This window comes from Rhipicephalus sanguineus, chromosome 6, assembly GCF_013339695.2.
Source record: "Rhipicephalus sanguineus isolate Rsan-2018 chromosome 6, BIME_Rsan_1.4, whole genome shotgun sequence".
Taxonomy (NCBI): Eukaryota; Metazoa; Arthropoda; class Arachnida; order Ixodida; family Ixodidae; genus Rhipicephalus; species Rhipicephalus sanguineus.
Window position 1 is genome coordinate 108,362,902 of NC_051181.1, and position 15,341 is coordinate 108,378,242.

The window sequence follows — 15,341 nt, forward strand, 5'->3', positions numbered from 1 at the left end:
CCTCCCCTCTCCCCGTTCTCTCTCTCCGCTCCCCTCCCACCCCCCTCACCACTTCCCATTTCCGCTCCCCTCTTCCCTTTCCCTCACTTCCCCTCCCCTCTCCACTCCCCATCTGAAACGCGGGCTCTACATGCCGAAGCGCTGCTTCGCATCGCCTCACGTCCCCTTTAGCGGGATATGGTGTGATTTTTCACTTAATTTCTGACTGGTTATGTCTCTTTCACAAGAGGGATAGCAGCGGGCTCTTCTGTGACAATTAGCGCCGCTTGAGCAAGGCCCTTACAGAGGATGGGAATCATTTACAACGAATTGATGACCCGCATGACTTTGTCCAGGAGATAAATATTTCTGCTTGATCGACGATGATTCCGTTTTCTCGCAAATTGCGCTGGACAACAACGATCGCGAGAAGAATACAACACCCGATTGTGTCTATCAATTCAAATTTATTTTCGCTTGCTCTGTGCAATATTACAGCGACGCTCGAACGCACGATGCACTTCCTATTTTGCGACTTGAAAGGGTCAACTTGCTCGTGCTACCTTAACGATGCTGCGGCGACCTCATCGACCATTTCAAGCCACGTGCAGCGTCTGTCATTGAGTTGTGTTTCATGGAACATGAATGATTTCGGGGCTTCGTGAATGTTTCCCATGTACAGATGTCACATTAAATGAGGTTCCAACAATGACATGTACGGTGTGAAATATGAGTAGAGATACAAGGTGCGCTAGTTGGTGTTCACTTGTCTTAAAAGGGGCGCTAAGTGAACACATGCACATGCAGAAAGCGAGAAAAATACAGGACACACGACGTCGTGTGGCCCGTATATTTTCGTTCTCCGCACTCTTTCTGTGTTCACTTAGCACCGCCTTTACGATGAGCGAAATATGACGTTATCGTTAAGGCGCTGATTAGGAAAACTCACATCCAAACGAAATATCTGAGCAAGTACGCCCTAGTGTGACAAAACTGATGTTGGTAGTCACAAGCACACATCTTTGCTGCCGCCTCAGTCTGATATCTTGCGTCACTGACTGGAATCTACACCACGCGATGGCACTATTGTTTATACCATAGAACTCGAGCGTGGACTTTTTCGCACTGGTGATCTCTTGCCGTTTAGGGTAGTTGCATGATGATATCTTCAATTTCATTGTTGATTTCTGCTGATGAAACTTTAACAGTACTTGCTTTTGTGTTTCTTAAATACTACTATCATAATGGGATAGCCGCCTCTAACGTAGCCTACTTTTCCATGTTTTTTTTTCATATATAAATAAAAAAGAATAAGCGCTCAGACAAAGTTGACTTGCGTAGGCAAAAGGCAGCTTTATTCTGTAATGAGCTAAGCATCTAAAAGAACAGTGAAAAATAATCTGAACAGTTTGATGGTGTAACATTCGCAGTGCTCGCCCTCTTTCTACGTCGGGGCTTTCTGATAACATTGCCCCGCTTGCTGTTATCTTGCTGTTTTCTTTTATTTCGTGCCAACCTGCGACTAGCTGCGTAGCGCTTAAAAACGCGCCGCAAGGTGAATAAACTGGGATTGTCTTCCTGGCACTGCTTGAGTCGTCTCTTTCCTGGGCCAGCTGTCGTCCAGCCGCCGAATACGTAACAATGGCCATTTGAACATTTTTGTCTCACCTGCAACTGCAAGCAAAAACTGCCTATTTTGGTCCAAGGGACGTATCTACGCCTTCAGAAACAGCTAGCGCCATTACGTGTACGCCGAAACTATAATTAATGGTTGTTAATTTAATTGGGAGTTGGTGCTAGTAGCGCACATTGTTTCCTTTGTTGCCTTATTTTTTGCTTTGGTTGCGCTTGACGTACCCGTATTTTGTTGTTCAATCGCCATAAATGAAATGAGCAGGAAGAGCAAAATACACTTCTTTCATTCATGCATTGTAGTTAGACCAATAGTGGACAGGTTTGACTCGAAACTGAGACATTCTATTTAGCTCCCTGCGACTATGCCGAACATAGTGGTCGAAATATTAGGCCTAACAAGCACTTTTCACATTTGCGTTTTATGTGCAGAAATTTTTCAGGGGCACTTCACTTGGATTATGCCATTCTCATTCGTGTTTGGCTGTTAATTCTATAGATCACTAAAAGACCGATAGAATGTGACAGAGCGCGTTGAAGGAGTTATATTGTACGAACGCGTTGCACGAGGGCAAAGCGCTGACCGTCCACCACTACCGGCAAAAGGCGCCGATAGTGCTCAGTAACCCCGAAAAAAACGTACAAGTCTTATTTGTAGAGCTTGGCAAGTGCCTCCTTACATTACGTTTTCTTCCTGATTTCTTTCACAAACAGCTATAATAATTTCAGAGACCGCAAAGCTGAATCCCTCAGTGGGCAGTGGGACAATGTTCGTTCCGCTTTGGCACGTTGCCTCCAGTGTGGGACAGGTGGCGACACACTCGTCTTTCAGATAATATTCTTGTGCGAGAAGTAATTTTTCACGGGGTTACCACATGTGGTATAGTTCACTTGAAAAAAAAAAAAGACCACGAACCATTAGTATATTTTTCGAGCCCGAGTCCGGACAATGGTTTAATCAGGCATTGGCAAATTTCTGTAGATGCTTTCTGGCAAACGCACGAAGAAATCGACGGATTCTATGCTGCTTCGCTGTAAAACAATTTCAACATTCTGCGAAAAGTGCTCTGCAAACATCAACACTCTCGTAAAAGAAGCCTACAAAATTGTCATCGGATAGTGAGCTTCTGCGTCCACAGCGAAACTACTTGAAAGGGTCCTGCAACACTTTTACAAGTAACCATCGAATGGTTTCACTAAAGGAGTTTATTGCCTCACGAATCGACCGCCGCAAAAATTTTTAGAATCCGTCAATTACGAGCTGAGTTGCAGAGATTTGTCGCACGCTGTAATTGTTTTCTCTCTTCTCTCGTCGCGACGAACGCGCTGGAAGCCGGAGGGATGGCACGGGAGAAATAAGTCACGTCAATAGAGCGTAATAACCTTGAGTACTTTTTTTCTTTGAACGCGCAGCTAACCTTCAGTGAGATTGCGAGCGCGGGCACGTGGCCACTTTTCGCGGCGGGCGCAGTAACTGTGCAGCCAACGATGTTCAAATCAGCCAATGAGAGAAAAAAGAGAGAGAAATAAATGTAATGCGGAATCCAATGGTTGTGAATTGGAGTATATGGCGCGGTCATTTGAGTATATGGCATCATTTGTAAGGAAGAGGGGGCGATGTTTAGCTGATTTTGAGAAATAATTCTAAATTCCAGGCCGCGTGCTGCACTCTAATGTTTGGCTCGCGTGTTCTTAGGAGCCTCGACTACCGATCGGCAGCGTTTTTTGACCATGCTGAAAAACTCTTGCAGGGCCCCTTTAACATGGCATGGCATAACACATGCGAAGAACTTGTAGAGGCGCCCCAAGCCAACCAGCTGGAGACGCTGAAGCGGACAAAAGCGGGAAGGGTCCTGCCTCTAGACCTGGGCTACCAAATCGACGAAAACAGACATCTGCCTCAGCGTATCGCGCACGCCATTAGGGACAAGATACACGTAGATAAAATACCGAGACACGCGCATCCAGAGTACGACAAGGGAAGAAGACAAGCAAGGATACGAGCGCTTAAGCAAATACTCGCGCGCATTAATACTAAAGAAGGAAGTGTGTGGTACACTGATGCAGCGGCTTACCGAACAAACGACCAATTTGCGATCAGGGTTGTTGACGAGATGAATTCAGCTCTGAACGCCATGTGTACGCGAGCAAAAGACGCGAGCACAGCGGAAGAGCTAAGTATATATAGCCCTGACCATCACAACAGGCAAGAATGCCTTTGTTTATGTGGTCAAAGACTCGCAGAAAGCCTGTAGAAGGTACTGACCAGACGGACCGGAAAGGCAGCAATTGAAATCTTAAAAAACGCAAATAGAAAAGCAGCAACCATTATCTGGATGCCGGGACACGAGTTTCTCGGCGGGAACCAGACGCTTCACGCCGCGGCTCGATATAATGCACGCCGAGCCATCTGCGACACGCAGGAAACACGGGCCACAGGCTGTCACAAACAACATGAGCGCATACCAAGGAAGTAGCGGGCAATTTTGGCGCACTACAGGAACCGAAGAACACGCTACCCACCGGCACATAAGAGGCTCAACAGGGAACAAGCGGTGGAGAAGACTGCAGGCTGGAACCTACCTGCGTGGTGGTTCTGCACGCCATGTATCCGGGGACCTACGGGAGGGACCGCAAGTTCTGCTCACCGGACACGCCTAATACTCTGCGTCATATGGTGCTGTTGTGAATAACCCGCATGTGGCACCATCACCACCATCAGGCTCTAACAAAGCGAACAGAGCCGAACCGCAGCAGGAACAATCAGAAGATCAGTGGGAGGCTCTGCTGCTGGCGCGTGATCTTGGAAACCAACTATGGTTGGAGGATAGGGTCCGGGCAGCAGCAGTGAGCCATGGCTGCCTGGATGAGGCGGTCACCGACCTTTGGGCTGAAGCGTGGTCGTAGAATAAAGTTTGCCTCTCTCTCTGTACAGATAAAGAAACATACTGCAATGACTCTTATTCGCGGCAGAGAGGACGGCCGCTCGATAACAGTAAAAAAGGACCTTTTTCGCTGCTCCTCATTGGATGCACTCTGTCGCACATCAGCGACTCCAGTCTGAATACCAGCCTCTCTTTTCCTTCTAGCACCATCAGATGGCGCTGTTATCAGCAAGCAAGTCACTCCGCCTCGGAAACACTAGTAACGTAAGAGTCACGTCGGTTGCCTTACAGTGAGCTAGCTCAGTGTAGTTGATTCCAAGGAGGCATTGGGTTGATCCAGAGGCCGCACTGCGACTTTACTTTGAACTTCCAGCATGGCCGTGGCTGATCATTGTACGAGCGTCCAAATAAGACGGAAGTTCAGGCAAAAATGGATGCTTGAAAAGATAAAAAATCACAGCATATCCACGGAGTGAATGATGATGAGTGGGCGAAGCTGCGGAGGTTCATCGGTAAACCGTGAATCTTCCGTGAATTCTGCCCAGTACATCATCACCGACGTGAGATCGGGCGCGTTTATACTAAAGGTTCGATGAGTTATGACGACTTGCAGCTCACTTTAATTTTACATGTACGCTGTGAATTTTCATTGTTTAGAAAACCATTGCTTTAAAAAACATCTGGCGTCTTTCGTTAAGCAGCTGGCGTCTTTTCGTTTTGCTTTAGAAACATCTGGCGTTTTTTTGTTTCGCTTTTACAAAACATCTGTCGTCTTTCGTTGGTTTATTTCATCAATCAACGGCGTTTTGAACAAAATTTTTATTGTTTAATCACGCACAGGAGAAATCTCACCAGGCACTACCTTGGAGGTAAACAATGGCTGCTAATGGGAATGAGAGACAGAAGAAGTCGGCTTTTAGCTAACACTTACACTTCTACTTCTACTTCTACTAACGTTTCCTACTTGAACATGCCAATGGCTGCTAATGGGGAATGAGAGACAGAAGAATTCGGCTTTTAATTAACACGCACGCTGCGAATTTTTTATTGTTCAACAACGCACAGGAAAAATCTCCCACCGGCACCACCTTGGAGGTCATGATCTGGTACTAGCGTTAGGACTGGTTACGCACTACTACGACCACTACGACTACGAGGGACGAACGGGTGCCGCCTTAAGGAGCTTCGCCCCTAAAAATTTTTGAACATGGGGTGTCGCAGGAGCCAACGTTCTGACAAGTGACATTGCCTTCTTCAAGGCTGCAGTGACCTGAAGAAGACGAGACCACTTGTCGAAACATGGACTCCAGCAACAACACATGTTCAAGAACTTTAACAGCGAAGCTGTTAAATCTAGCAGTAAGACGCCCGTGAACAAAAAACCCCTACTGCGCCGTTGCCATAGGAACCGCCGCAGCTGCGCGCCACCTGTGCTAAAGATAGTGAAGCCGTCGCCACCGCGCCCAGGAGCAGCCGCCGCCGAGCTGGTGCCATAGCAACCGCCACAGTTCTTTACACCGGGGCTCAGGGACAGCGATCTTAACACATTCAGAATGGCAAGCTTTGCGCGTATTCCGGATCCGCCCGTCGCCGTCTCTTGGCTGCCGCTTATTCGGCCAAGCACGCTGGATCCAATCGCCGCCTGTGTTGTGATTCCCGTGCTGCAGCACGAACGAGCTGAGGGTGAACCAGCTTCGCTGTGCCAAGCTGTGTGCAACTTAGTGCAAACCTCCTGCATTTTTTTTTTCAATTGTACAGCCGTCATTTTTATGAAAGGGAACACGTGAGCGCGTGGCATATAGCCTCGCGCCGCCTATGTGGTGCGGTGCAGTGGCGAAATATGAAAATAAGGGGAGAGAGTGGTGTTGTTCCCGACTACTGCATACACTCCCGTCACGAACGTGTCTTACGCTTTCTTCTTGATATCTATGTTGTGTTGGGGCATTTCAGAGAACAATGATTGCTTTCGATAAGGATTGTTGCTATCACAGCCCCGGAAGCATTCGGGAGATATGAAATGCAAAACCAATTTTGGCACAGATCAGACTAGTACAACAAAATAAAGCGATTAAGGAAAATTGCAAGAAAGGGTGCAGGCAACCTACGGAACGGCACCACTCTCTCCTTTTAGTTTTCAAATTTCGCCACAGCGCCGCGCCACATGCGCGGTACGAGGCTATTCGCCACGCGCTCGCACGTCCCCTTTCATAAATATGACGGCTGTACGTGCGTGGCTGACATATATATCCGTTTTATTTACCTTTACTACCGTTGGTTTACCTACCGTTGGTTGCTTACTCCGTTCGCTTCGCAACTGCACAGTGAAAAAACGCAACGCACTTAACAAACAAAGGGCCGGAAGCATTTGCCTCCAACAGCACAATTCATTTAATAAAGCAAACGTCTCCACGCATTCTTCTCACGGTTCTCTTATATTGTGCGCCTTTCCGATCAGTGTCATCACTGAAATGGCAGTTCAATGATAAGCTATATCCTTGATCAACCCATTCTAGTCGTTCCTGCAGCCAGTGTTGCTATATGAGCCGTTCCCGAAGACACTGACAGATCTTGATTTATTCGTTTCTTTTCTTGTTTTTTTAATACAGGCTGATGCTTGTTTGGTGACGCGTTCATCGACCATCACAAATCGTTACTAGCGTTCGACATGCACACGCTGTTTACCTGTGCTATTGCCACAGATGTGCTGATTACACTATGAAATGACAAACACTACCTAAACACCCTCGCTGATCGCGCCGCATTTCGATATACACTGTTAGTTTCGGCATTCAGATATTACTGCGGATGCTTTCACGAAGAGTATCCACATGCATCGACAACCGCCGTCAGTGATTTCTGCGCGTAATTCTCCTGCTTGCTTTCGTCGCAGTGTGAGTTGTTAAACCAAGGAGTACCCTTCTTGGAGATTTTGGGGTGTGTACATTTTATTCAGCTAATACCTCAAGTTCATCACTACGCCTTCAAATGAGAAATCGCAGTTCCACTCCATCTGTTCGTGAGTACAAATAACTTTATTCAGTAGGCCAACATGTTGACGTCGTTCATGTTCCTCCAGTGTGCTTTTCCTTGCGGGCCTTCTTTTACCCACGTCATCCTCTGGGTCGGGGGGTACCTAAAGAGCGTAAAAATATTATATTTTCAGCACCCGATTAATATACAAGAAAAATGGTTCCACGTCCTATAAGTACGACACAAAGGCTTAGTGGTTGCGGAGTGTAACATAGTGTATCTTGAAATTATCATTTACTTCCACCTTGTTAACGCACATTATTATTGCTTAGTTAACAGAATAGCAGCCAGACATTATTCATTGCATGCTAAAAACAAGTTTTCGCGCTCGTGATCTACACCTCTTTATTGCACTTGAAGGATCTCCATCCAGTTACCCGATGTTTTGACTTATGTAACAATATACAATTTCTGAATGTTTCTGTACTGCGCTATTTTTTTTTTTTTTGGCCAATGCCTGTGTGGTAGAGTTGAGCAAGCTGCCGGAACTGGACTTCATGGTCATTATATTACAGCTCGTTCACGCGCCAATCGTGCAGCCAGCGCATTCCCTTCCATTATATAATACAGTCTCACTATGCCAGTCTTCTCCCAAAATAGTAAAGCAATGCAGGCTGATTTCTCGCTTTTCGAAAAGAGTGGCGAGAAATTGGAGGTGGATACAGGCAACATGGACGTTGATATACATGCGATGCATTTCGAGCTCTGATAACCGCTGAGCCCTGGTGTGCCATGAAGAAAGAACTGCTACCTGTGGCGTCACAGCTGTATGGAGAACACCTCATATTTTTCTTTTAATTATTTAGTTATACATGCCACAATTTAGGGCATCTTTATTTCGGGTCAGTATTATAGGACACCAGTGTCCGAAGGGTTAATATGGAGCACCTTCATTGAAAAAACAAAGATTCGAGGCTGTAATTTTAGTGTATATGCAAATTGCCACAGAATGTGCTCTCGTAACACGGCTACAGGTGAATTGAGCTTTGCGAAGTCGTGCCGGTAGATGGTCCGTGCAAGCGCCTCGTTTCTTACGATTGTGGGGTGAACCATACCGGTCAGCTCGAGCGACGGAATTTATACCAAGAGATGGGAAGCACGGTCGAACACGGCAAAGGCGGATGACTAAATTAAGAAATTCGAAACCATGAACACGAATCGCCTCGCCCAGGACATGGTGGATTGGAAATCATTGGTAAAGCTCTTCGTAGTACAGTGGAAACAAGATTGGCTGATGCTGACAATGAGGATGAGTACATCATGTAATACTAAACCATCTGAGAGAGGGGCAGAAAGTAGTGACTGCAAAAACTAAGTACTCACATGTAGGTTGAAAATCGGCCTTGCAGTACTCGTGAGTCTTACAGACCTTATCCTGTCAGCAAGACAAGAAGGACAGTGTGTTATTTATTTATTTATTTATTTATTTATTTATTTATTTACTTATTTATTTATTTAGTTATTTATTTATTTATCTATTTATTTATACAATGCGTATGAGATTCCAGTGGCTACCCTACAGCCATTTTCACTGATTTACTAGGTAGTTAGTACTTAGGTAGCAGGGTGCGGTTTGAATCCGCCAGTGACGTTACACACACTCACAGACACACACACACACACACACGCACACACACACACACACACACACACACACACACACACACACACACACACACACACACACACACACACACAACACACACACATTTGGTAACAATGGCTAAGTGTTTTAAGCCCATGTGGAATGACATTCGGAAAAATTGAAGTGGCACCTGCACTGCGTTTATATATGCAGATAATTAGCGAAATTGATCGAAACCTTTCCTTGAGTAAGTGATGATCAGGAATACGGATTTAATTTCCCGGGCATGATGCAAGCCGAGGCATGTCGAAAAAGCATGAAGCAATAGTCATATGAATATTGTTAGCCCGCTAGGTGACGATCCTAAGGATATTTGCATTTGATCTCTATAACACGTGCCCCATTATAGCGGTTGCGTTCGGCCACATGCTTATATACACGCTATGCCTCGACCCCGTTCTCGTCACCATAAAAGCACCTTCTTGCCGTAGTCATTAGGTCCATGCTGCGTACGGTGCTTGCCCTATAATTTCTGGTTAACCCCAAAAATTAAAATTCGTCGACTCACAATCGGTGACTCTCGCACCCCGATTCCAGATGTTTCCCGCCATCATGTTTTGCAATGAGAGCATAAAAAAGAGAGTCACACTTACAATGCACGTGACTTCGTAGCCACATGTTTTCGTGTGTATAGGTCTTTGGAGGTACACGCTCAGTAAAAAAAGATCGAGTATTTGGGGAGTGTTCCTGCCACGGAACAATAAACATGTGGCTTGCTCACGTTTCCTTTCTTGAAAATTCAGCTCTTGCCACTTTCCTATCAATTATGCTACGTCACTCTGATAGGGTGCACGCCGTTCGTGACCGTGAAGAGCCGGGCTGCAATGATAATACAAGGATAGCACGCGAGGTAGATATTTGTTGCTGAGTGGCAGAACCACTTTCCAAATACTCGCTTTTTTTTTGTAGTGTAGACGTTGTAGCCTCCGTTACTTCGGATAAGACGTCGAGAAGTACTCATTCCTATATTCACTTATTATCGTGGTTTCATCCAGAGTGATACAGTTAATATAATGAGTCAATAAGATAATTAATAGGAAAATCTAAACTGTAACCTTGGGCTAAATAGAACCAGTGGAAACTTATCGGTAATATGCATAACCTAAGTGCCGCTATGTGACGATATGACAACGCCTGAAGTAAGGCGATTCATACATTAAACAAACGACTTTCGGAATCAAAAACAGAGCATCAGTTTAATGCTTATAATACTTATTTCAATGAGACGTGCACCAGAGCAAGCTTGATGTATATAACTTAAAATAAACTCAAAAGTCACCGAAACTGCAGCGCCCTCAGGCGCGATTCACAGGAGCGCTTTCCACGCATATTTTAGGACGTCTACCAGAACCGTAGCCAGGTGTGAACACGTGTGGTTCATCAACAAACCCCTTTAAACAATACCTTTGAACGACGCATACATAGATGTTTTAGAGCGTCGTGTAGAATCTCAAGAAATTCACATGCGTTGTACGTTCTAGTATTATGATATGGTCACGTTGGTCCCTAATATTGAGTGAGCACGGCGGCACAGCCCATGCAATGTCGTCTAATCGCCTTCTGTTCCTTGAACAGGTAATGCTGATTGCCGCATCATACCAACTGCACGCGTGGAACCAGTGTGCCGTCTGGCCGTCTGCGGAACGGATCGGCACTCAGGGGGACCACGCTATCGACGGCACTCTCGGACACGGTGACCAACGGCAAGCGACACAGATCATGGCTGACACTATAAATCAGCGAGCATCAACCTACAGCCTCAGTGGGCACGGCGGCACAGCGCATGCAATGTCGTCTAATCGCCTTCTGTTCCTTGAACAGGTAATGCTGATTGCCGCATCATACCAACTGCAAGCGTGGAACCAGTGGGCCGTCTGGCCGTCTGCGGAACGGATCGGCACTCAGGGGGACCACGCTAACGACGGCACTCTCGGACACGGTGACCAACGACAAGCGACACGGATCATGGCTGACGCTATAAATCAGCGAGCATCACCTACAGCCTCAGTGGGCACGGCGGCACAGCGCATGCAATGTCGTCTAATCGCCTTCTGTTCCTTGAACAGGTTAGTTATTACACTTATTACGGCTACAAGAATGATGACCGCTTTGTAGTTGTGCTGCCGTGCCCAAGAGTGATCTTTTCCGGCTTTGCATCATTGTGTCTATTGCTTTCTGGCGACGTTGAAATGAATCCCGGACCAGAAACAAAAACAATGTTGAAAGAGTTGTGTGATGGCCAAAAGGCAATACAAGCCGATCTAGAGAACTTAGGCAAGCGACTGAAGGTAGTTTAAAACAGCCTGAAGGTTATTAAAGAACAGGCGACCACAATAGCTCAATTGTCAAAAACAGTCAAGGAATTAGAGACTACTCTTCGGAAGCAGCAAGAAAGAATGGACAGCTTTGAGGACAGAAGCAGGCGGAATAACCTAATGGTATTTGGAATACCAGAAAGCGAGAAGGAATCTGTAGCCGATCTTGAAGCGAAAGTGCTAGTAAACGTTTTCCGAGAAAGGCTTGGTGTCACCTTGAGCACCGTAGAACGAATACATAGGATAGGGAAGAAGAGCGCCCGACCTCGCCCTGTAATTCTCAGGTTGTATGACTACAGGGAAAAATCCGAAGTGTACAAACAGTGCAGCAAGCTGAAAGGCAGCGGCATCTCAATATCGGATAACTTTTCGAAAGAAACATTGGCGAAGCGTAAGATGCTCTGGGATTCCGCGAAACAAGAAAGAGACAGCGGGCGCCATGTGCGCCTGAATTACGACAAACTGCATGTAGACTCTGACGTTTACACGTGGGATCATTCAAAGAGCAGTCGCGTAAAGGTTCAGCGTCCTAAAAGACGTGCTGCTGCTGCTAAGGATGACTGACGGAAAGAAGAATATAATTCTAGTGCATTCCGCTTGATCAATGTAAATGCAAGAAGTCTGACTAACAAGGTTGGAGACCTGGAATGCATCCTGGCTAACTACGATCCTCATGTGATTACGATTACTGAAACATGGCTACGGCCCGAAATACAAGACCAAGAGCTTGTACCACCGAACTATAAAATCATTTGTCGAGACCGCGATGCGCGTGGGGGCGGAGTTGCTGTAGTGATCAAGGCTGATATCGACTGTGTGCAAATGCCTGGCATCCCAACACATGAAAGTGTTTGGTGCCAAATTAAACTAGATAACACAATGATCATTCTTGGCGCTGTGTATCGTCCGCCTAACTCCCCCATTTCCTATCTCGAAGACATACAGCTTTACTTAGAAGGCTTAAGAATCCGTAGCTCTCGAATTATTATTTCTGGGGATTTCAATTTACCAGGCATCGACTGGTCTGAGCTTAGCGCACAGTCTCGTGAGAAAACCCAATGTGAACTACTACTAGAGATAGCTTTCAGTCATGATTTGCAACAGGTAGTTCAAGGGTGCACACGCATAGTTGGGAAAACAGGGTCGATTTTAGATTTAGTGTTTCTAGACGGGCGATTTGAAGAATATGATGTATCGATAGAGGCCGGTCTTTCAGATCATAAGTTAGTTTATTTAGAGATAAAACAGACCACCGTATGCCCAAGAGCTGATAGCACAAGTACGCATGTCCTATGTTTTGACAGAGCCGATGACACAAGCATTATTGATCACCTTTCGCTATGTTTAGATAGCTTCAGTGAGACGAATGACGTCAATGCAATGTGGGACAACGTTAAAGGAGTCTTATTTCACTGTATCAATAGGTTTGTGCCCATGAAAAGAAGAAAAAAAATAAACGCAACCCATGGATAACACGAGAGATCATACATTTAAAACGGAAAATTAGCCGTGAAAGAAAGAAGACAAGAAAAGATCACAATAAAATTTCCGCACTAAGCATTGCATTGCGCACGAAGATGACTGCTGTTAAAAAAACTTTTTATGATGTGACATTGCCTAATTTTATGAAGGATGATCCGCACCGTTTTTGGCGCCATTTGTCACTGGACAACGAAGGCCCCAGGGACATTGTCAACAATGATGAACTTGTGTTGGACTACTCTCGCATTGCAACTAGCTTTAATGATATTTTTCAATCCGTCTTTACCGATAGTTCTGCAGATGGTTTTTCATCCTTCGCGCTAGAGTCCACGTACATTTCACAGATGCCTGATATAGAGGTATCATATGAAGGCACTGTAGCACTTTGTCTTAATATTAAAGACAAGAAAGCTATCGGACCAGACGGTATACCAAATGCGTTTTTACGTAGGTATGCGGAGTGGGTAGCCCGATATCTCGAGATAATATTTAAGGCATCGAGAGCACAAAAACAGATTCCAGATGACTGGCTAGTTGCAAAAGTTGTCCCGGTACACAAATCTGGTGAAAAGCAAGACATTGGAAACTATCGGCCTATTTCATTGACGTGTGTGTGCTGCAAGCTTCTTGAGCATATACTATCAAAGTCAATCTATAGTTACCTTGAAGACAAGAAGGCTTTCTTTTCTCATCAACACGGTTTTCGACGAAACCTATCCACCGTTACACAATTGGTAGAAACAATTAATGACTTTTCAACTGCACTGAATAACAGAAAACAGATAGACGCTATATGTTTAGATTTCTCCAAGGCCTTTGACCGGGTCGTGCATATGAAATTAATAAATAAGTTAATAGAAATGAATATAAGTTATGAAGTTGTTGCATGGATCCGCTCATACCTCACAGGCCGGACACAATACGTCGAAATAAATGGTAGCAAATCCAATCTGTTAAAAGTAACCTCAGGCGTACCACAGGGATCCGTCTTAGGATCCCTTCTTTTCTTGGTTTATATAAACGATATTGCTCATGACATAGGCGACGACATAACTGTTAGGTTATTCGCAGATGATTGCCTAATAAATCCAGAAATTAATAATCATAATGATCAGGCGTCACTCAAGCGAGCTCTTATAGCAGTAGAAGGTTGGGCCGCTAAATGGGAAATGAAAATCAATGAATCTAAATCAGTCATGCTCAGGCTTACCAAGCGAAAAAGCACGTTAATAAAGGTAATTACGAAATGAATTCCACCACTCTCACCGAAGCGGACACGGTAAAATACTTAGGCCTAACAATTTCAAATGACTTAAGTTGGAAACCACACGTAAACCGGATTTGTACAGCTGCAGAAAAAAAGTTATGGTTCCTTCGCCGCAAACTAAAGCTAGCAACACCATCCGTTAAGCTGCTTGCATATTTGACCTACGTAAGACCAACGCTAGAGTACGCCAGTGCAGTATGGGATCCGTTCCAATCGGGGTTGACAAATCGCATTGAAAAAATACAGAGAAAAGCCGCTAGGCTAATTTTATCCCGGTATTCTCGAAATGACTCCGTTTCTGAAATGCTTCGATTGCTTGAAGTGCCTACGCTGGCTCAACGCCGGAAACTTGCTAGACTTAAATTTCTTTTTATGTTATCAAAAGGACACTTTAATATTGAATCTAAGCCTTATCTTGTTTCCAGGCAAACCAGCAACGTCAGATCAAGCAATCAATTTTTGTTCTTGGTTCCAAAAATGCTGTCTTGATGTGTACACGTATTCTTTTTTTCCTCGAACGATAAAAGAGTGGAACGAGTTGCCAGTGTCTGTATTGACTTCAACGAGCATTGAAAGTTTTGAAGAGCGAATTAAAGATCTATTACAAAAATGATTATTACTAGTGTTATACGTACGTTGTTATGAGTTCTCATAACGTTCGAAACTCTGTAGTTTTTTTTTTTTTCATATTGCATACTGTAACATCGTCCAAATGTCTGTCTATATGTTTTTTTTCTTCCTACAGTTTCTTATTGGGTTTTGAAAAATATGTGTTCTTTTCTACAGTTTTGTTTTCATTATACTATGTTCTACTTACTATATTCTGTGTTAGCATTAAAATCACTGTACCCACCCTGTTACGGCCATGACGGCCAACAGTATTTGGAAATAAATAAATAAAAAAAATAAAATAATATATTACGCGGCGCTCAGAGTGAGACCTCATAATACTTTCAACAGATACTGGACTAATTTGAAGTGCTAACATGCCCTAGTTTCTAACGTTATGCTAATGCTCGGAATATACTGAATCTATGAAAGGTCATTGACGAAAAATGCCTTAGCATGGGACCCGGTTCCTTGTTCCACGTTGTGCATCAGCAAAT

General features: G+C 44.8%; 1 long non-coding RNA gene across 1 annotated transcript; it reads right to left on the bottom strand.

Annotated features, from left to right (window-relative positions):
- Positions 1–7,509: 7,509 nt before the first annotated feature.
- On the bottom strand, positions 7,510–8,901 carry LOC119398007 (uncharacterized). The gene is made up of 2 exons (XR_005184721.1): positions 8,850–8,901; positions 7,510–7,629 (listed from the first exon to the last, which is right to left on the bottom strand). It is a non-coding gene; the product is annotated as an uncharacterized LOC119398007 (long non-coding RNA).
- Positions 8,902–15,341: the final 6,440 nt, after the last annotated feature.